Genomic DNA, 24492 nt, shown 5'->3' on the forward strand with positions numbered 1-24492 from the left:
GGTAAGAAAATATAGTAAAAGGAAAATAGTTTTAGCAAACTAAACAAATGCTGTGTGAAACTGAGTAGAGAAAATGTTAACTAGGGTGACCTCAATGTCACTAAGGCAGTGAGTGGATTTCAAGCATATGTATTATTATTAATTGTGTGCTACTGAAAACAGGAAGATACAGATCATGAGATACTTATAAAATTTTGGCTTGCAAATCTTGAATTTTTGTTTTCTTTCCCAAACAGAATCATTTGGCAATAACAAACTTAAAGATGTATTTTTATAAGAGATAGACTGTCTATGGCTTTCAGTGATGACAACACAGAAGAAATGGTCCAAAGGGGAGTGATTATTTCTGAAATAGGAGAGAATAGAACTGCATGAGACCAAGAATCAAAATTGCTCTGTGATAGACCTCTCACTTGAGAAAACTGTAGTTCCCTGTTCACATTATCAATGGTAGTACTGTATAGACAGATTGCATGAGCTAGCAAATTATTTGTGTATGGGATTTCTTCTGTAAGAGCTCAAATCATTGCATATGTCCATAGTACTAGTTACTAGGGAGACTGGGGCAAGAGAATCACAAGATTAAGGACAGCAGGTGCTGTGTAGCAAAACAGGGCTATGAGGGAGAAAGCGCCAAAGGTTTCCAGTGCAGCTTCCACATCTAAGATACGTTTAGTAATGGAGAAAAAGAACTTAATGCCTGTGATATTGTTTTATTCAGTCTGAAATAACATAATGATATATGCAGTTAGGATGAAAATATGAAACAGTGACTGCAGTCCCAGCAGGAAGGGGAAGCACTTGAAGGAAGGGCTTAAATGGGTAAGAAAAGACAAGTTTTCAAGGAGAGGCTTGTGTTTGCGCTTTTATAATAACAGGGCTCAGAAAAAAATCAATACATGTAATAGATTCTTCCAATAGACTAAACTCGTCTAAGAAGACATGGCCCTGCCTTGAAGATGTGCTATAGAGATAATAATAATAATTGTGTAGCACATTACACTACAGGTTAAAATTGGAAAATTGAGGGGTTTATGCTCTTTTTGTGAAGAACAAGAAAAATGGGTAATCATAAGGAAGATTTTTTTGAGAATACAGTTTAAATTCTGATACCACTGTGGCAAAAGTAAATAAATGAATAATAGCATATATTGATTTGGGAGGGAGCTTTGGTTAAAGTGGTCATTTACAGACTTCTGGATGTCATGTAAAAGATGTAGCACAAATAAGTATTCTAAAATGGTATAATTTGTATCAATAGTACAGAGCTATGATTCAGACTTTAATGTTTCTCTTTCTTCACTTGCTGTACTGAGATGTTATAGGACATTTAAAGAGGCCCAGTGAATAAGTGGGATTACATCTGAGATTGGCTCCAGAGCCTGCCCGTCTGCTCTGTTTCTAACACCGTTTGGAAAGCTGCATCCTGAGACTCCTGATTCTCCTACAGTGCATAATGCATAAAGTGAACACTAGAAAATAAGTAAAAATGATTAATAATAATAATGATAATAAAAGAAAATGAGAAAGTCAGAAAAATAATTTCAATCAAAATCTGCTTATTTAATAAAATTTAATAAAAGTTAAATAAAATCACAATAGGATAAATCAAGAAACAGTAGAATTAACTATATTGTCAGCATGCAATATCCAACCTTATGTATACGTATATTCTAATGATAGGGCAGTGATATTTCAATAATGTTCTGGAATTTCAGAGAAAATATTGAAAAGTAATGATTTCTTTAAGACTGAAGAAGGAAATTCATAGACATCATACTTGATATCAGTGTGGTTCATTCAAAACTTTAGTCGATGACTAATACTTTCCTAAAATGTCCCATAGTGCAGTGAATACTACAAAAAAATGTAAAACCTATATTATCTATTGTCTAGTACATAATTAAATGTGTGTGTGTATGTATGTTCATATATGTCCATCAGTTCAATTAAAGGTCAGGATTGTGCAGTCTTCCTGAAAAATATTACTAGAAATACTGTTATAGGGAAAGTACATCTGGAAAAGGTCATTAACATTTCACAGAATTAATTTCACAGTGATAATGGGATTTTTATGAATCTCACCAATAATATGGTTGGATGGCAAAGAGGAATCATTCAACACTTTCACTAAGGCTTAATCCTTAGTGAAATTTAAAACTAAATCCCCATTAGCCAATCACAGATACTAACAGTGACTGTATCAACTGGAGTAAGAAAATTCCCTGATTTCACCAGGTGGGCTCCAGGAATTTAAATCAAGTCACCATATTTGATTACAGGGTATTTATGTGCTGGGCCATCTTGTCAGCCCCAAACCTGTTGTCCATGACAGAACTGAGTAACTAAGTTTAGCACCAGTCCCTCAAGTTATTGAAGCTTCAATACCATCCTTTATTGTCCTTAGTGATCCTGGACTACTGAGACTATATTCCTAGCAAAGAACATAGGAGAAGGTTCTCTTCCAAAAAGTTGTAAACAATTATACATTATATATATATGTACATACATATACATACACACACATATATATATAATTAAATTCTTTATCATGTTTTAACATGTGAATACATTTAAAAATATGTGATGCTAGCTCCTTTTGGGAGTCAATTTTTCCTGTAGGTTTTCTATATCCTTATAACTTTCTATTATTTTTCCAAATATTGTACTCAACAAGTAACATTCTCTATATTTTTCTTGCTTAGGTAATTATTTACAAACAGAATGAATGGAATAAAAGCTTTACTAAGGTGCCGTTGTTGAAGGTTAATGTTCCTGCATTGTTTGTTCATGGGAAAGAATTTCTACAAATCCTTCTAAAATATGTCAAATTTACAATTTTAAATTGAGTAGCATGTTTTTATATGTTAGTATAAAAACAATTTCATAGGCTCTTCTGATAAGCATTCATTTTTTTTTTTTTTTTAGTTTGTGCCCACTAAATGTAGTACTATAAGAAGGATTAGGGGACTGGAGAAATGGTTTTGCAGTTAACAGTACTTTCTACTCTTGCAGAGGAACAAGGGTGAATTTCCAGCCTCCACGTGGCAGCTAAGAAACATATGTAACTATAATTCTAGGAGATGTGGTGCCTTCTGAAAACTTCTGAAAGCACCAGGTACACAAATGATGCATATAAATACATACAGGCAAAACACTCACATATGTAAAATTATTTAAAAAAACCTTTGAGGTAAATGGAAATGTTTTTCATCTGTATGGATCAAATTATCTTACATGGACAATTTCACATTCTTATGATCATGTATCTTATAAAGTTTTCATAAATCTAATTGATTAATAAAAGTGTATCTCTTAGTTTATGCTAAAATGTATTAAAGTTTTTAAATTTACTGAATATGTATTTAAGTAATTATACTATATATTACATAAATGATTTTATTATCTTAGTTACCACAAATTGTAAATAATGTTTGTTTATAAAGCAAACTGGTTATTTTAGAGAATTTTACTATTGCATTTGAGAGCCACCACTTCCTACATTATATATTTTTAATTTGTCTTTCATCATCAACAGCAATTCTGAATGTTGACTTCTTCATCACTACTTCAATCAATCTAAACCCTCATTGGAGTAAAAAAGATTTTCAGTAGACTCAATTCCTTAATAATTATTTCAAACACTAAAAGTGTTTCATTCAGTGAAACTTACATCTAACTTGCTGTAATTAAGTACAGCTACTTTGGCTCTCACTCCAATAAGGATTCATTTTTTGAAAGTGTAATGACCCTTTTTATACAGAATTCATGATATTAGGTCAGCTGCCGGCAGTCTTTTCTCAAGTGACCTAATTAGCATTCCTTGAAGCTATGTATTTCATACTTCCAAGACTTGCATCATTAATTTTTCTCCCTCATGCACATATTGCATATTTTTCTACACAGTTATTGGCTCTCAGACTTTAAAGAAAAGTTCAAACCTAGCCAAATACTACATGAGATATTTTAATGTCTTACATTTTCTCATTTTCATAGTCAAATAAACTGTTCTTTATTATTATAAATAGGGCAATTATTTTAATGGGTTGTAATTTGTATCCATGTATTATTAGTTTATTTGAGGGAATGAACTGAAATGTTGTCAAGATGCAAACAGAATTATTGGGTTTATGAATGTGTATGAAAGGATCTGCAAGAAGAAGATTGAAAAGGGAGGTCTGCCTCTCTTCTTCCTTTTCTAGGCCTTGTTCCTCCCTGTGATAGTCCAACATTGCCCTCCTCCTCTAGTCTTCTGTGATGAGTGCATCTCTCACTGTTGTGTCTCATATGCTCTTGCCTTATCAGAAGTCTAAAAGCCATACTAACCGTTACACAATCTGTGGACACGGTAATCAGTATTGTTGCCTCTCTTCTTCTAGTCATTTAATTCTTCAGGAATGTGATTTACCAAACCATTCCCTTTCCATCAATGCTTCCTTATAATGAAAACCATCCTCACCTTTCCAAACAATACTTTGCCTTTGTTTTATGTCTTGAGTATTGCTTTATTCCATTTTCATATTTTATACTCTTAATATCTATAACCTTCCATTTAAAACTTATTTTCAGATATATATCATTAATTTTTTTCTTCTGTTTTTAACAGGTGAATAAATTTAAAAATATGTGGTGCTATTTTCTTATGAAATCATAGAAAGATTTTGTCATTTTTTTCTGTAGGTTTTCTCTTTTCTTATAACTTTCAATTACTTATTCCAAAAATTGTTCTCAACAGTCACATTCACTATGTATTTTTCTTGCTTTGGTAACTATTTGCAAACAGAATGAATGGAGTAATAGCTTTACTAAGGTACAATTTTTTTTTCTAAATTCTTTGTTTACATTCCAAAACACTTTCCCCTTTCCCAGTTCCCCCCTCCCCATATGTCCCATAAGCCTTCTCTACACCCATACTCCAATCACCTCCCTCCTTTTTCTCTGTCCTGGTACTCCACTACAATGTTGGATCAGGCCTTTCCAGGATCAGGGCCCTCTCCTTACTTCTTCATGGGAGTCATTTGATATGCTACTTGTGTCTTGGGTATTCAGAGCTTCTGGGCTAATTAATATCCACTTATCAGTGATTGCATTCCATGTATATTCTTTTGTGATTGGGTTACCTCACTTAGGATGATATTTTCCAGTTCCAACCATTTGCCTAAAAATTTCATGAATTCATTGTTTTTAATTGCTGATTAGTATTTCATTGTGTTAAATGAATATGTTCCTGTACTTATTTTTACAAGTTCTTCTAAAATATGTCAAATTTAAAATTTTAAATTAAGTAATGTGTTTTCCTGTGTTAGGATATAAATCAATTTCCTAAGTTCTACTGATAAGTATTCATTTTTTCATGTTCTTGCTCAAAAAATTTAGGACTATAAGAACTTTCAAATTTCCAAGTCTGTTTATTATTTTCAGAACACCAAAAAGTTCCCACATATCTGATAAATTACATCCTCCAAAATATTCATCAGCTTGAAATATGCTTGATTATCTTTGTTTTGCTATTATATATATATATATCAAGGTGACAGCAGACAGATTTTTCAGGTAAGCAGACATAACATAAACTCCTATATGAAATTCAAAGAAAAAAAAGACAACCAAAGTACTTGGAGAATAAAATCTAAGAAAAATCAGGAGAGACAACCGTTTTAAGAACATTTGAAAGGTAGGTTGAATGATCACATTGTTCAATATTTAATATTTTCAATATTAAATTGGAGTCATAAGTAATATAAAACATGCATTCTTATTATGAGCAACCAGATAGATACAGAAAATTGCTGGTGAGAATGCTCAGAAATTGCTTCTGTACCATTTGCTTTTACTTCCTACTATGTAAATATATTAAATATATAATATATATATGAAGTATACCTAAATATACACACATATATTCAGACAGACAGACAGACATACAGAAAGACAGACTGACCAATACATATAGACATACTCTTTTCTGTACTATCAAAACTTCTCAATAAAATTTGTATCAAATTAGATGCCTCTCTAATGGCAAATATTTCGATGATCTAGTGAGATCAAGTACTATGCCAAAAATAATGCTGTTTGCTATATTGCTATAAATGTCATTTATATTTTGCACCAATGAGTGAAAAATTAAGGATCCTTTACAATAAGATCCTACAAGGGACCATGTGTTTGTAAGTTAATACTATTTTAAAATTTAGTATGAACTTCACAATCTATATTGAAAATACATGATTATGAGAATTTCAGTTGATACCACTGTTATACCACATAATAACCACCATTTTAGCTGCTTTAGTGAATATTTGAACACGTTGACAAAACTTTGTATAATCCAAGGCCTTTTAATTTTCCCCCTACAAATATTTTATTAAACAATCCAAAAACTATATTAGGGTTGTTGTACATCAAACTAAATGTTAGTGTTTGAGAATTCACATGGATTTAGCCTTAGTAGCCTTGACATTACTCCTTTGACCCTTCCAAGATTCAACTGAGATCTGGGAAGCTGACTTACTTCCTACCCTCTCAAAAATTTAAGCTCATAGTTCTTGTTCAGAGATAATAGTTCAGGAGACTATTCTGAATTTTTCTTTGAAACTGTCACCATTATATCAGCTGTTGATTTCTGTTCTTGAAATTTAAGCATCTGAAACATGCATCCTGGAAAAGTGCTGTCAAATGTCCTGTTCCTTTCTCTTGCGGGAATTTACGCCTTCATGCTCCACTGAATTGTCTGCACTGGAAAGTAATTTTCTTCTCTCCCTTACTCTAAATCTCTAAAGTCTCTGATAGAACCAGACACTCTTTACATTTCTGTTAGAACTTTTAGACTTTTCCCCCATGCTGCTTATAAGCATATCCTTGAGAGTAAAACTTAGAAAAGTGCCTTATTTAGCCTAGGGGGAGGATTAAAGTTTTGCTTTTACAATATCATACTGCCGTGTAATTCCTTGGATGGGAATCTTTAAATAGACACAGATGTCATTATTAAGATGACCATTTGTTTGAAGCAGGGTTTCCTTATGTCATCTGACTCAGCCTTAGATAGAAACCCCCAGAGTGAGTCACACAGTCCTGGGATTACACATTTGTGCTATCGGTCTACTCGTGGTAATCTGGCTTGCTGGAAAATAAGCTAGGTTAGCCGAACACATTGATACTAATTTTCATATAAAAGCAATGTCTATATAAATAAATTTTAGAATATGATTAATTATTTCTGCTTACAATTTCTAATTTATTAAAATTGTAAGCATTTCAACTCACCTTATTATATAAATCATGCCATACAAACCCAAAATAATTTTGCTCTAATTTTCTTTATTATTTAACTATCTAATTTATATGTACCTGACATTTTGTCAGATGAGTTTCTATTTCTTGAATATGTACATGCATTAAAAATGAATATTTGAAAATCGTTTAATTCTTTTATCATGTCTACATGTATCATTTACTTTTAAATTAGTAAGAAGAACAAAATGAAATAACCAGACCACCCAGAGCTCCAAGAAAACAAAACACCCACAAAAGAGTCCTGTGGAGGCTCGATGCCCCACTGTAGGGGAATATTAGGCCAGAGTGATTGAGCAGGTAGGGAAGCACCCTCATAGAGGCCAGGGGAAGAAGGAAGTGGATATGGGGTTTGAAGAGGAGTAACTGGGAAGGGGATAATATTTGAAATGTAAATGAATAAAATGATTAATAAAAAAGGACTAAATAGGTTCTATTTAGTAATATAGAAAAATAATAATCTTAAAAACAAAAGTACTTTAAGCCTTTATGTAAAATACAGTAGTCTCTAAATATTCACAATAGTGTTAATCCAAAGTGAATTTACCTTTTTCCAAACTTCTTTTTCAATGTTTCTTATTACTTTGTAAAATATTAAATTCAAGTTCTTCTGAAATCCATCAACTCTAATTTTACATATTGTTTTATAAATGCATACACCTTTAAATTTTGATTTATTAATACTGGATACAAAATAAAAATATATTTTGTCAAATTTAAAAGGTTTTTTTGCTTTGAAAATGTTGTGCATGTTTACCTGCTGACCATATCCATCCCTACAACTTGCTTCCAAATACTCTTGTTCCTCCAAACATATTTTCTTCTTATCAAAACTGTCTTTATTACTTTTTTCTTCTAAGCCCATGTACACAACTAGTTTTCTTCACTGGATTGCATATAATAAGAAATTTACAACTGGAAAATTCCTCCAAACAAAATAAAATGCAGCAGAACAAAACAAAACAAAAAAACAAAATAAAACAAAACAAAACAAAGCCCTGCAAAAATAGAAGGCTCTTCCTTTCCCAGCTACTGTGAGCAACCAATAGTTTCCCATCAAGGGATGTGGCCTTGGGATATGTTCACTACTACATGATACTTTTTATTTCATTTTACTTTTATTGAAAATAGATTCTTAGTTGACACTTCGCTCCTGATCAGACAGGACAAGCAGCCCCAGGTACCAAGATATCATGAGTTTAAGATCTCTAGGGACACGACTGCCAGGCTGCTGCCTGCACCCAGGACCTGGGCAGATCCGTGGTTTGTCTGTGTGCCAGCCAGGCATGGGTCCTGTGCCCTGAAGGGTAGTCAGCATTTGGAGGGGATCCCTGCCACCATCTTTACTCCCAGTGGGACAGGACAAGCAGCCCCAGGTACTGAGATATCCCGAGTTTAAGAACTCTGGGGATGCAGACCTCAGGGCTTCTGCCTGTGCCCAGGATCTGGGCAGATCCACGGTTCGTCTGTGTGCCAGCCAGGCATGGGTCCTGTGACCTGTGGGGTGGTCAGCACTTGCAGGGGCTCCCTGCCACCATCTTCCCTACCTGACAAAGCAGACAGGCAGCACCAGGTTCATAGAGACAACCCAAGTATAACATTGCTTGGAGCAGGACACACTAGGGCTCCAATAGCACCCAAGAAGAGGGCAGCATATCAGCAATCTGTGCCAGGGAAAATCCAGTCATCCAGTGGTGCTGAAATAGCCTTATGGGCTCACAGGAGGTTCAAGCACCAGCCAGTGACAACATGACCAACTGATGCCAAAGATAACCAGATGGCAAAAGGCAAATGTAGGAACATTACTAACAGAAATCAAAGCAATATGGCAGTATCTGAACCCAATTCTCCAACAACAGCAAGTCCTAGATACCCCAACACACCAGAAAAACAAGATTTGGATTTAAAATCACTGGTCATGATGCTGTTAGATGAACACAAGAAGGACATAAATAAATCTCTGAAAGAAATACAGGAGAAAATGGATGAAAAGATAGACACCCTTGCAAAGGAAACAAAAAAATCATTTAAAGAAATTCAGGAGAATATGGGTCAAAAGATAGAAGCCAATAAAGAGGAAATGCAAAAATCACTTAAAGAAATACAGGACTTGGGTCAATAGGCAGGAGTCATGAAAGAGGAAACACAAAAATCTCTTAAAGAATTATAGGAAAACACAAACTAGCAAAACCATCCAGGATTTAAAAAACAGAGGTAGAAACAACTAAGAAATTGCAAAGTGAGACAACTTTGGAGATAGAAAACCTTAGGAAGAAATCAGGGGCCATAGATGCAAATATCAACAACAGAATACAAGAGATAAAAGAAAGAATCTCAGATGCCAAAGATACCATAGAAACCATGGACTCAACAGTCAAAGAAAATGCAAAATGCAAAAAGGTTATAACCCAAAATGTCCAGGCAATCCAGGACACAATGAGAAGACCAAACCTAAGGATTATAGGTATAGATGAGAGTAAAGATTTACAACTTAAAGGGCCAGTAAATATCTTCAACAAAATTATGGAAGAAAACTTCCCTATCCTAAAGAGAGAGAAGCCCATGAATATACAAGAAGCCTACAGAATTCCAAACAGACTGGTCCAGAACAGAAATACCTCCCAGATATACCTCAGATAATAATCAAAACCCCAAATGTAAAACAAAGAAAGAATATTAAAGGCAATAAGAGAAAAAGGCCAAGTAATGTATAAAGGAAGACCTATCAGACTTTTCACCAGAGACCATGAAAGCTAGGAGATCCTGGGCAGATCTCATACAGACCCTAAGAGAACACAAATACCAGCCAAAACTACTATACCCAGCAAAACTCTCAATCAACATAGATGGAGAAAACAAGATATTCCATGACAAAACCAAACTTATACAGTATCTTTCCACAAACTCAGCCCTACAAAGGAATAGGGGGAAAACACCAATACAAGGAGGGAAACTACACCCTTCTTTCATCAAACCCAAAAGAAAATAACCAATCAAATATAAAACATAATATCGAAAATGTCAGGAAGTAATATTCCCTATTCCTTAATATCTCAACATCAATGGACGCAATTCCCCAATAAAAAGACATAGACTAACAGGCTAGATAAGGAAACAGGACCCTACATTTTACTGCATACAGGAAACACACCTCAGTGTCAAAGACAAACACTAACTTAGAATAAAAGGCTGGAAGACAATTTTACAAGCAAATGATCTCAGGAAATACGCCCGAGTAGCCACTCTAATATCAGATAAAATTTACTTTCAACCTGAAGTCATCAAAAGAGACACGGAAGGACTCTTCTTGCTGGTCAAAGGAAATGTCCACCAAGAAGAACTCTCAGTTCTGAACAGCTTTGCTCCAAATGCAAGGGTACCCTCATTCATAAAAGAAACATTACTAAAGCTCAAAGCACACACTGCACCTAACACAATAATTGGGGGCGACTTCAACACTCTACTCTCCTCAATGGACCAATCAGGAAAACAGAAACTAAACAGAGACACAATAAAACAGAGATGATAGCAGTGAGCATAGGACCTTCCTGGGTCTACAGGTCCTTTCTTTATACATTAGAGCTAGTAGCTTATTATTTTTGAGAAAAATCCTGACTATGAGAATGAGTGGGTCTCTGGTACTTTTGTCAATTCTTGGGACTCTTCCTGTTTAGTTGCCATGCCCAGCTTAAATATGATAGTTTTTACTTCATCCCATTATAATGTATTTTATCATGTTTGGTTCTTGTCTGGTGGAAGCCTTTTATTTTCTAATGAGAGAAAGAAAAGTGGTGAATCTGGAGGAGGGGGAGGGGTGAGATACTGGTGTACATAGAGGGAGGGAAACTCTAACAAGGATATATTATATGAGAAAGAATCTATTTTTTTCCATTTTATTAGATATTTGCTTTATTTACATTTCAAATGTTATCCCCTTTCCTCATTTCCCCTTTGAAAACCCCCTATCCCATCCACCCACTGCCTGCTCACTAACCCACCCACTCAAGTTTCCCTGACCTGGCATTCCCCTACACTGGGGCAATGATCAATGATTCATGGATCCCAGGGCCTCTTATCTCATTGATGTCCAACCAGGCCATTCTCTGCTACCCACTGAAAGGACAAAAAATACAGCCTAAGTCTCTAATGACCCAAAGAAATCAAAAGTTTAAAATGCTATCTTGCTCCAAAGAAGCTCTAATGCCAGCCTTCTAAGGAGCCCCAAACTCTTCACATTCCAGAGCCTGCCCTTTGTTAAGAGCTAGGCAAAAAGGCCTTGAATAAGTGATCCTGGCCCAGTAAGGTAACTGGAAATGAGCTAATTATCTGTTTATCTTTATTCTGTAAACTGCTAATGCCATTACCCCCCAACTCAATATTTTTAGACCCCAACAATTAGCTTAGCACTGAGTCACTGAGTAACTTGCCTTTCTGCCCCTAGCTTGAGACCTTTGGCCTCAAGAAATAGCTCACCCTGTCCCAGGAGCTAGCTCATCTGATGACTGGCCCAATGTTTAACTCTACAATGTCCGAAGGATGTTTGCTCCAGATAATGATTAATCTTCCTTAAGGAATAAACTATTGCCTGACTTGTTCATTCTGTGCTTCACTTCCCGTGCATGATTTATCCTCCACCCCTTGCCTTGTGATTTTTCCCTTTAAATGCCCCTGACTTGAGTTGCTCAGGGTCCACAATCCTCTAGCCCTGCATGGTGTACAGCTGTGGAATCCTGAATTCTGGAATAAAGAAATCCTCATGTTACTGCATTGAGACTGTTTCTTGAGAGTAATTTGGGTGTCGCCTTCCGAGGTGTGGGGTGGGGTTCTGGGGCACCCTCGGTTTTGGGGTGTCTTACACCATGTGGCTGGAGCCATGGGTCCCTCTGTCTGTACTCTTTGGTTGGTGGTTTAGTCCCTGGGAGCTCTGGGGGTACTGGTTGGTTCATATTGTTGTTCCTCCTATGGGGCTGCAAACACCTCCAGCTCCTCAGCTCCTTGGATTCTTTCTCTAGCTCTTCCATTGGAGACTCTGTGCTCAGTTCAATGGTTGGCTGAGAGCATCACCCTCTGTATTTGTCAGGCACTGGCAGGGCATCTTAGGAGACAGTTATATCAGGTTGCTTTCAGCAAGCACTTTTTTGGCATCCACAATAGTGTCTGGGTTTGGTAACTAAATATGGGATGGATCTCCAGGTGGGGCAGTTTCTGAATGGTCTTTCCTTCAGTCTCTCCTCCACACTTTGTCTTTGAATTTCCTCCAATGGATATTTTGCACCTGATCTAAGAAGGACCAAAGTATCTACCCTTTCGTCTTCCTTCTTGAGTTTCATGTGGTCTGTGATTTATATTTTGGGTATTACAAGCTTCTGGGCTAATAGCCACTTAAAAGGGAGTACATACCATGAGAGAACTTTCTCTTGCTCTTTTTTTTTTTTTTAATTTTCTATTGCTGCAGTGGCCCCAATGAGTTCTGTCAAAAAAATTTTACAGACTGAGGTGACAAATGTCTCTTGGGACTTTTTGGAACACCCTTATTTATAAGCTGAAAATCTCGCGTGGCAATTTACTACATGTCAAAGCTCTCCTCCTTCCTAGTAGCCAGGACTAAGAGAACCCAAGCAAATCTGATCTAGCATGGGAAGGGTATATAAGGACAGAGAAAAAGGAGGGAGGTGATTGGAGAAGGGATGGAGAGAAGAAGGTTTATGGGACATATGGGGAGGGGGGATCCGGGAAAGGAGAAATCATTTGAAATGTAAACAAAGAATATAGAAAATAAAAATATTAAAAATATATATATCTTGTAGACAAAAACTTCTGCAATGCTTTGCTCCAATCGTTTATGTAATTACATTTACCTCCGAACAAGATATATATGAAGTACGACTCCAAATGTAAGATAAAAGCATTCATAGCAGGCAGTAGAATTTTCCAGGAACCCTAAAAATACAGGTTCCTTTTGTTATTCAACCCTCATACTATGTCCTTGCAGGACAGGTGGATTTGGGCAATGGTCTCAGATTAGAAGATATTTATATTTGAGGAGCTTCATACAATGTGCTTGCTGAACAGGTGGGTGTTGGGCAAATTAGAAAGAATTTACATTTGAGTTGGTGCATAGCTCAAAGCTACCTCACCCACCCCAGAGGCTAGGCTTTCTGTCTTTTGAGTTGCTCATTTGCAACTGAATTGGATACCTCAGGGACATCCATAGACAAGCTAATCCTGTTCCATCTTTAATTCTTGACCTTGTTGGAGAACATACAGGCTGTCTCCACCCAGGCTCACCTGCATAGAAAGATCCAAAGTCTGTTAAAAATACTGCAGACCCCACCTAGGGAGTCTTTGACCAAAACAACATTCTTAGCTTATCCAGGTGTGACTCAGTACAGTATATACTTTTTACTCACAGAGACTCCCGGGTTAGTTCACCAATGCTGGATCAGGCCTTTCCAGGATCAGGACCCTTTCCTTCCTTCTTCTTGGGAATCATTTGATATGCTAATTGTGTTTTGAGTATTCAGAGCTTCTGGGCCAATTAATATCCATTTATCAGTGATTGCATTCTATGTGTATTCTTTTGTGATTGGGTTACCTCACTTAGGATGATATTTTCCAGTTCCAACCACTTGCCTAAAATTTTCATGAATTCATTGTTTTTAATAGTTGAGTAGTATTCCATTGTGTAAATATACCACATTTTCTGTATCCATTGCTCCATTGAGGGACATCTGGGTTCTTTCTAGCTTCTGGCTAATATAAATAGTGGAGCTTTTGTCCTTATTGCATGCCTGGGAATCCTCTGGATATATGCCCAGGAGTGGTATAGCATGGTCCTCCAGAAGTGATGTGGCCAGTTTTTGGAGGAGCCACCAGACTGATTTCCAGAGTGATTGTACCATCTTGCAGTCCCACCGACAATGGAGTAGTGGTCCTCTTTCTCCAAATCCTCACCAACACTGGCTGTCTCGTGAGTTTTTAATCTTAGCCATTCTGACTGGTGTGAGGTGAAATCTCAGGGTTGTTTTGATTTGCATTTCTCTAATGACTAGTAATGACATTTATTAAGTTGGTTCTCAGCCATCTGAATTTCTTTAGGTGAAAATTCTTTGTTTAGCTCTGTACCCCATTTCTTAATAGGGTTAGTTGGTTCTCTGAGGTCTAACTTCTTGAGTTCAATGCATATATTGGATATTAGCCCTCTGTCGGATGTAGTGTTGGTGAAGATCTCTTCCCAATTTGTTGGTTGCTGTTTTATCCTTTTGACTGTGTCCTTTGCCTTACAGAAACTTTGTAATTTTATGAGGTCCCATTTGTCAATTCTTGATCTTATAGCATAAGCTATTGGTGTTCTGTAGAGGAAATTTTCCCCTGTGCCCATGTCCTCAAGGGTCTTCCCTGGTTCCTTTTCTATTAGTTTCAGTGTGTCTGGTTTTATGTGGAGGTTCTTTTTTTTTTTATTCCATATGTTTTTTATTTACATTTCAAATGATTTCCCCTTTTCTGGCTCCCCACTCCCAGAAAATCCCATAAGCCCTCTTACCTTCCCCTATGCCCCCATCCACCCCTTCCCACTTCCCTGTTCTGGTATTCCCCTATACTGCTGCACTGAATCTTTCCAGAACCAGGGGCCACTCCTCCATTCCTCTTGGACATCATTTAATATGTGGATTATGTCTTGGGTATTCCACATTTCTAGGCTAATATCCACTTATCAGTGAGTGCATACCATGATTGACTTTTGAGACTGAGTTGCCTCACTTAGTATGATGTACTCTAGCTCCATCCATTTGTCTAAAAATTTCATGAATTCTAGCCAACATCAAACTAAACGGAGAGAAACTTGAAGCAATCCCACTAAAATCAGAGACTAGACAAGGCTGCCTCCTCTCTACATATCTTTTCAATATAGTTCTTGAAGTCCTAGCTAGAGCAATTAGACAACATAAAGAGGTCAAAGTAATACAATTTGGAAAGGAAAAATTCAAACTATCACTATTTGCAGAGGATATGATAGTATATTTAAGTGACCCCAAAAACTATGTGGAGGTTCTTGATCCACTTGGAGTTGAGTTTAGTAAAAAGAGATAAGAATGGATCAGTTTGCATTCTTTTGCATACTGACCTCCGGTTGAACCAGCACCATTTGTTGAAGAGGCTATCTTTTTTCCACTGGATGGTTGTAGTTCCTTTATCAAAGATCAAGTGACCATAATTTTGTAGGTCCATTTCAGAATCTTCAATTCTATTGCATTGATCTACTTGCCTGTCACTGTACCAATACCATGCAGTTTTTAACACAATTGCTCTGTTGTATTGCTTGAAGTCAGGGATACTGATTCCCCCAGAAATTCTTTTACTGTTGAGAATAGTTTTAGCTATCCTGGGTTTTTTGTTATTCCAGATGAATTTGAGAATTGTTCTTTCTAACTCTGTGAAGAATTGAGTTGGGATTTTGATGAGGATTGCATTTCATCTGTAGATTGCTTTTGGCAAGATAGTCATTTTTACTATATTAACATTTCCAATCCAAAAGCAGAGAAGATTTTTCCATCTTCTGAGGTCTTCTTCGATTTCTTTCTTCAAAGACTTGAAGTTCCTGTCTTACCGATTTTTCACTTGTTTGGTTAGTCACACAAAGATGCTTTATATTGTTTGTGGCTATTGTGAAGGGTGTCATTTCCCTAATTTCTTTCTCAGCCTGTTTATCCTTTGAGTATAGGAAGGCTATGGATTTGCTTGAGTTAATTTTATAACCAGCCACCTTGCTGAATTTGTTTATCTGTTGTAGAAGTTCTCTGGTGCAGTTTTTTTGGGTCACTTAAGTATACTGTCATATCATCTGCAAATTGTGAGAGTTTGACTTCTTCCTTTCCAATTTGTATCCCTTTGACCTCATTGTGTTGTCTAATTGCTCTAGCTAGAACTTCAACTCCAATAAATATGGAGAGAGAGGTCTGCCTTTTCTAGTCCCTGATTTTAGTGAGATTGCTTCAAGTTTCTCTCCATTTAGTTTGATGTTGGCTATTGGTTTGCTGTATATTGCTTTTATTATGTTTAGGTATGGGCCTTGGATTCCTGTTCTTTCCAAGACCTTGAACATGAAAGAATGCTGAATTTTGTCTAATGCTTTTTCAGCATCTAATGAAATGACCATGTGGTTTTTTTCTTTGAGTTTGTTTATGGAGTGGATTGCATTGATGGATTTCTGTATATTGAACCATCCCTGTATCCCTGGAATGAAGCCTACTTGATCATGGTGAATGATTGTTTTGATATGTTCTTGGATTCGGTTGGCAAGAATTTTATTGAGTATTTTTGCATCTGTATTAATAAGGGAAATTGGTTTAAGATTCTCTTTTTTTGTTGGATCTTTGTGTGGTTTTGGTATTAGCAAAATTGTGGCTTCATAGAATGAGTTGGGTAATGTTCCCTCTATTTCTATTTTGTGGAATAATTTGAAGAGTATTGGCATTAGGTCTTTGAATGTCTGATAGACATTGAGAGAATCTTTTCTGTACAAATATCACACATGTAGGAGTACCTTGTTTACACAATAACTCTTGGAAATCTATTAATGTTTCTATAGGACATTGATTTTATTCTCCTTCATTTTTCTTATTAGACATATGCAAACACAATGTGTACAGAGCTTTCAGTTTCATATTACTAATTACTTATACAGTAAATTCAAAAAGGCCTCCTAGTATCTATATTTGTAAGTTAGCTACATGATCAGTAAACATATCCAAAAAGTAAGAGTAACAGTAGTAATTGGAAGACAGCATAAGCATTTTAGTTCCAATAGAAACTAAATATAAACACTGATCATGGTATTTACAAAACAAATTAAATCACATAACAAAATCATTAGTAAAATATTTTTATTTTGTTATGGTTGTTTCTATTATATTAAATAAACAGTTGACATTGAAAGTAAAAATACCATAGATACATTTTATATAGCTGTATATAAAATGTTTGGTTCATAGCCCTGGAATGCCTATTATTTTCTGAAGAGGAACAGATGAGGAATGCATTCATGGGGAACAGGGGAGATGCAGGGAAATCTGAGAAGGCATATAGGGAAGGGAAACTGCAGTCAGGAGCTAATGCAAGAGAGAATATTTTGAAAATTAAAATAAAATAAAAACAAAGGTTATAAAATTAAAATATATGAGTCTGTTTTCATGTCACTCATAAAGTTTAAAAGCTGGATTTTAAATTACTATTGAAAACTGGAGCTTCTCTGAACATCAGTATGAATAATTCTCAAAACACAAAAAAATACATTTACCATGTGACTTATCTACAGCATATCACAGCCAGCTCTCCTTATTTAAACATGATAAATTATTCTGTTACAGTTTAAATAATTAACAGAAAATATTGATGAGTCTTTATATGGAGTTCAGAGTTCAGAGTTATTACATTGCCTTCAAATTCTGCCTAATGTTCCAAAATCTGGTGTAGAATACCACATGATGGTTTTCTTCTATAGCAGAGACTTTTTAAAATATTTATTTATTCATTGAAAATATATGAGTACACTGTTGCTGTCCTCAGACACATTAGAAGAGAGCATTGGGATCCCATTAGAGATGGTTGTGAACCACCATATGGTTGCTGGGAATTGAACTCAGGACCTCTAGAAGAACAGTCAGTGCTCTTAACCACTGAGGCACCTCTTCAGCCCTAACAGAGATTTTCATTTTAGCTTTAGAATAATATAAATTCTTCTAGAATATTTCCATTTCTACTTTATTCACACTTCGTTGTTAGTCATAGTTACAAAAAAATGGTCTCTCCAGTGTGTCCTTTTCAGGCAACGGTGGTTTTTCTTTAGAATTTAAGTGGAATTCTCAAAACTATTTCAACAGCATTTTACCAAACTTGACATTACTTTAATATTTATTCTCTTTGTATAATATTCTAAAATATTATTTATATAAACTTTCTAAAATGTGAATTTTTTATATAAATTTATATAAAACTATAAAAATGTGAAAATATAGGAAATAAATATACCAAGCTGACCAGACAGAAAGACTACAAAACTCGGTGAACTTCCTCAACAGTTAAAATAGGTATTTGGATAGAAGCTGGACAGGTTCTCATTAAATTTTACATTTTCTTTTCTTTTCTTTTTTTATTGGATATTTTCTTTATTTACATTTCAAATGTTTTGCCCTTTCCAGGTCTCCTCTTCAGAAACCCTCTCTCCCATCCCCCCTCCCCTTGTCTCTGTGAGGTGCTCCCCCAACAACCAACCAGCTCCCATCTTCCAGCTCTGGTATTCCCCTATACTGGGGCATCGGACACTCCCAGGCCCAAGGGCCTCTCTTCCCATAGATATCTAACAAGTTCATCTTCTGCCACATATGCAGCCAACTCCATGTGTCCGTCCATGTATAGTCTTGGTTGGTGGTCCAGTCCCTGGGATCTCTGGGGGATCTGACCGGTTGACACTGTTGCTCCCTCCATGCGGCTGCAAACCTTCTCAGTTCCTTCAGTCCCTTCTCCAACTCCTCCATCTGGGATACCCATGCTCAGTCCAGTGGTTGACTGTGAGCATCAACCTCTGTCTTTGTCAGGCTCTGGCAGAGCTTCTCAGGAGGCAGCCATATCATCATCCAGGGTGCAGTATATGGGATGGATCCCCAGATGGGGCAGTCTCTGTATGGCCTTTCCTTCAGTCTGTGCTCCACACTTTTTCTCCCTATTTCCTCCTGTGAGTATTTTGTTCACCCTTCTAAGAAACACTGAAGCATCCACATTTTGGTCTTCCTTCTTCTTAGGCTCCATACCATCTATGAATTGTATTTTGGATATTCTGAACTTTTTGGCTAATATCTACTTAACTGTGAGTAAAAGCCACAGTTCTTTTGTTACTGAGTTACCTCACTCAGGATGATATTTTCAAGTTCCATCCATCTGCCTTTGAATTTTATGAAGTCATTGATTTTAAAAGCTGAGCAGTATTTCATTGTGTAAATGTACCACATTTTCCATATCCATTCCTCATTTGAGGGACATCTGGGTTGTTTCTAGCTTCTGGCTGTTTTAATTATCACTGCTATGAATGTAATGGTGCATGTGTACTATGAAGCAATTGTGTTAAAAACTGCATGGTATTGGCACAGTGACAGGCAGGTAGATCAATGGAATATAGCTGAAAACCCAGAAATGAATCCATACACCTACAGTCACTTGATCTTAGTCAAAGGAGCTAAAACTGTCCAGTGGAAAAAATACAGCATTTTCAGCAAATGGTGCTGGTTCAACTGGCAGTCTACATGTAAAAGAATGCAAACTGATTCATTCTTTTTTTTAATTTTTATTTCTTCTCTGTAGGATGGCTCCCCTCTCTCACATTTGAAGCCTTGTTTTCCTGTTGGAGGTGGGCTCTATAAGTTCTCTCTTTCTGCTGTCAGGCATTTCATCTAACATTCCTCCCTTTTAGTCCTGTGTGTCTCTTACCTCCCAGGTCTCTGGTGAATTCTGGAGGATTTCCCCAATCTTCTATTTCCATATGTTGCCAAGTTCCATTCTTTCTACTAGCCCTCAGGGCTTTGGTCCTTTTCACTCTCCCAATGTCAGATCAGGTTGCCCTCTCTCCCTGTTCCCCTCTCTCCTCTATCCTGTCTACTTTCCCTCCCAGGTCCCTCCCTCCCCACTTGTGATTGCTTTCTTCTCACTCCCAAGTGGGACTGGGGTGTCCTCTTTTCAGCTTGTTGACCTTTCTGAGTTTTATAGACTGTATCTTGGGTATTGTCAATCTCCCTGTATAAAGCTCAAGTCCAAGTGGACCAAGGATCTCCGCAGAAAACCAGATACACTGAATCTAATAGAAGAGAAAGTGGGGGAAAGTCTCAAACACATAGGAACAAGGGAAAATGTCCTGAACAGAACACCGATGCCTTATGCACTAAGATCAAAATTAGCAAATGGGACCTCATAAAATTGCAAAGCTTCTATAAGGCAAAGGATACTGTCAATAGGACTAAACTGTAACCAATAGATTGGGAAAAGATCTTGGCAAATCCTATATCCTATAGAAAGCAATATCCTGTACATACAAAGAACTCAAAAAGCTAGAATCCAGAGAACCAAATAACCCTACTAAAATGGAGAATAGAGCTAAACAGAATTCTCAAGTGAGGAAACTTGAAGGGCTAAGAAGCACCTAAAGAAATATTCAATATCCTTAGTCATCAAGAAAATACACTTCAAAATGACCCTGAGATTCCACCTCACCTTAGTCAGAATGGCTAAGATCAAAAACTCAGGTGACAGCAGATGCTGACAAGGATGTGGAGAAAGAGGAACACTTCTCCATTGCTGGTGGGATTACAAGCTGATACAACCACTCTGGAAATCAGTCTGGTGGTTCCTTAGAAAATTGGACACAGTACTACCTGAGGACCCAGTTATATCACTCCTGGGCATATACACAGAAGATGCTCCAAGATGTAATAAATTTTACATTTTCAAGTATTGCACAGAGTTTATAAAATTATCTACCACATAAAACAAAATAAAAAATCATACCATATACTACTATAAAAACATTTACCTTCTCATCCCTTTTAAATACTTGTGTACACCTTATCATTGTGAAATGAGTCCTTCCTCATTTTCTCATACTTAGCCTTTCTTCTTTTATTTTCTTACTGTTTATATATATATATATATATGTATATATATATATGTATAATTAAAATACTCAAGCATAACTGGATAGATTCTGAATATGGAAGAGAACATGTAACTTCTTTCTAAAATTGTGTGAGATTGCTTAATATTATATATTCTAAATTCATCACTTTCTTTATATTTCAAATTCATTTTTAGATGTGAATTACATTCCATTATATACCCAGGAAGTAAATATCTACTAACCATTTATATATTGCTGGACAAGAAGGTGGACTTCAGTTATTTGCTATAATTAACAAAGTACTAATAAACAAACATTTCTATGATAGGGTACTGAGTTTTCTAGGTTTATGCTGTGGAGTAATATTATTTGGTCATATGTTAGTTCTTTTCTAATTTTTGAGAAATTTCCAAATTGATTTCCAAATTGTATCAATTTGGCTATGTATCAACTGTAGGCAAGTGTTTCTTTCTCTCCACATTATTGCTAACATTTTTTTCACATGTGTTGATGATGCCCATTCAAACTGGGTTGAGAGAGTCTGCAAAATCATTTAACAAACATTTTTTTTTGGACTGGATGCTGTGTAGTTTCTCATTAAATTTATTGGTTAGAGACATGAAATGTTTTGAAAATTAATTCCTATTAAATTAAATGGTTAAGGATATTGGACACATTGAAAATCGTTGTTGGTCTGGTCACTTTTTTCATAGCGACTTTCAGTTAATATTATAATTTGTTGCTTGACAATATTCTTCCTTGTTATTTAATTTTTCCAATTTGCTGTAAATTCTAGATATCAGTCTTTCATTTGAGATGTAACTATTAAAAATGATCAACCATTCTCTTGTCTGTCTGTTAGCACTGTTTCATGTCTCTTAACACTGCTTCTTCTGTTGTACAGAAACATTTTATTCTTATGTAGTCCCATTTGTTGATTCTTGGGGTGATCTTGTGAGTTCTAGAACCACAGAACTGTTATCTAAGGAGAACCACCTAGATAAAATTCAGGGCACAGAACTTGAAAGACAAACCATAAACTTTATCAAAGAATTCAAGACATTTAAAGAATAGATTAACCAACATTTCATTGAGCTGCAAGAGGATATCAAACATTCAAGTGATGTCTAAGAAATACATATTCATTTCTGAAAGAAATAAGCTTACACAATGCTGGAAACACAATATTCCTGATAGAAAAATTGAAGTGAACCCTTGAACAGATAAAAATCAAATAGAGCACAAAATGTAAGAACTCTAAGATAAAGTGGAAGATTTAGCTGAAAAAATAGAAGATTGAGTTTTATTAGAAATATTAGAGAGTTTTTTTTCTTTTTTACTCTCTAGTTATAACGATTGTGATAACTTTCTTCTGCAGAAAGAAGATTTGAGGAAGCTGCAAGACATCCCTGGCTATGGCAGATGTTGTTGTTTTGAAAATGTATGTATACCACTATTGTTTTGGGAATGTTTTTTATGATTTTAGCTTTTTAAGACAGCACTTGGAATATATATAAGGAGGATGGGTTGTATTTACGATAAACTATCACTTGTCATCCTACCACATGCTCTCTAACGAGACTGAGATTTAAAGGCTAAGACAAAAACAAACAAACAAAAAAACCCACCACACACCCAAATGAAATTCTTATATGGTATTTTGTAAAGTGATATATGCCTTAATTTCAGCTAAGCACTTGAGATTTTAACAAAAATTTGCCATGCTTTATGTTTTAATAAACATATTTAGTTTCCCCAAAAATGCAAGAGAAACTTTCAGCAAATGTGGAACATGATCAAATTTTATTAAGTTAAAAAGAAAAAGAAAATATACTTATACTGGCAAAGGATGACTTGATATAATCATTCTGAATGAGACTACTACAGTCAGGGAAAAAGATTTCATATGCTCTCATTTTTTTTTGCTCCTTTTCAATTAAAAGACTTTATTATATTAAGAGCCGAGGGAAGCCAACTTTTTCTAAATATCACAATTCTATTCTCGGTACATTTTTCAAATGTTAGGATGGCCAAAAATACTAACATCTTTTTATTTTACCTTTGAAAAATGTATGATTATAAAATTCAACTTATATGTAATGGATTTTATTGCTAATGGATTAATTTCTGATTATAGGATAAAATGGGTGCTGTACATATTTCAATCTATATGGAGATCATTGAGAAGTCCTTAGAGAATGGAACAAAAATTAATATTTATTCAGTTCTTTATGTTACAGACATTAGCATTCCTTTTTTCTTTTATCAATTTCTTTTTTTACACACTAGTTTTCAGTTATTAGATATGTGGGATTAAACTCTAGTAATAATAGATATCAGGGAAGTAGCAAGGAGCCATGATTGGACTGGGAATATCTCTTTCAGATGGTTTAGTGAATGCTTATCCTGTCAAGGTAAAGGGGAACAGTGGAACAGAAAATGTTCAATATGGTAGGAGCTGATAGTATGGGTAAAGGAGAACTAGGCAAGAAAAACTAATACTAAATATCTTGAAAATTTTATATGGAAACATACTATAATGCTTCCGAAAACCATACAGTATGAATAATAATATGTTTAAGTGAAGTTAACTTGTAACAGAAGGTCATTGATTCTTTCAGACTAAAATGTTATCAAATAAAAAGTCTATGAACTCTGGATCTTCTCTTTTCATGTTGTTTGTTAATGGTAAATACCTCTAATTATTTACCTTTATACCATAGATTAGTGGATCTCTCAGCCCTCATCAGAGAATTTTCATTTAGTAGTATATGGGAGTTTGTACAGAGACTCCTAACTAGGTCCTATGCACTTGAAATAAGATAGGGACTTGTTCAGCCCTAAGACTCACAGATCTTTTCCCTATACTGGTCATGAAGGCTGTAGAGCCAGAAATAGAGAAAGGCTAATTAAAAGTCAAGTTTTCAGGAACGTGACAAGGTACTTGAATACATAACAGCACAGCACTGTTGACTGTTTACTTAAGACCAGTGCAGAAGCAAGCCAGAAAAACAATGCTAACATGGATCATGAAAGGACTTACAGATTTATATCTCTAATTGAAGACTGTTCATGATTGAAGGCTGCTAGGAGAGGGTTTCGGTACGTGATAGACCATCAGTGCTCAGTGAGCCCACATCCACGCACATAAACACAACATACACATTCAGAAAGTGTCAAAAGATCACACAAAGTGTGGAAAGGAAACTTGGGAGTGATACGGAGGGATTTAGAGTGTATTAAAGGGGATGAGTTTGGTCAACACACACTGTAGCATATATAAAACTATCAACAAATCAACAACTCCAGCATGAGACTGAAGTTCTACTTCTATTTAGGAACTAACGGCACTTTAGGACTCTAAAGGAAAGCAAATAACCTTCCTTTCCAGAGGAGTCCATGGCAGGGCCCATGGCCTCCTGGATGGCCTTGCATGAATGAGCAAACTGCAACACTAATTATATTCAGTAGGACAAAACAATAAAAATAACTTGTCTTTTTTTTTCATTTAAAAAATTGTATTATGGAGGTTGATCTGT

This window comes from Apodemus sylvaticus, chromosome 8, assembly GCF_947179515.1.
Source record: "Apodemus sylvaticus chromosome 8, mApoSyl1.1, whole genome shotgun sequence".
Classification (NCBI taxonomy): domain Eukaryota; kingdom Metazoa; phylum Chordata; class Mammalia; order Rodentia; family Muridae; genus Apodemus; species Apodemus sylvaticus.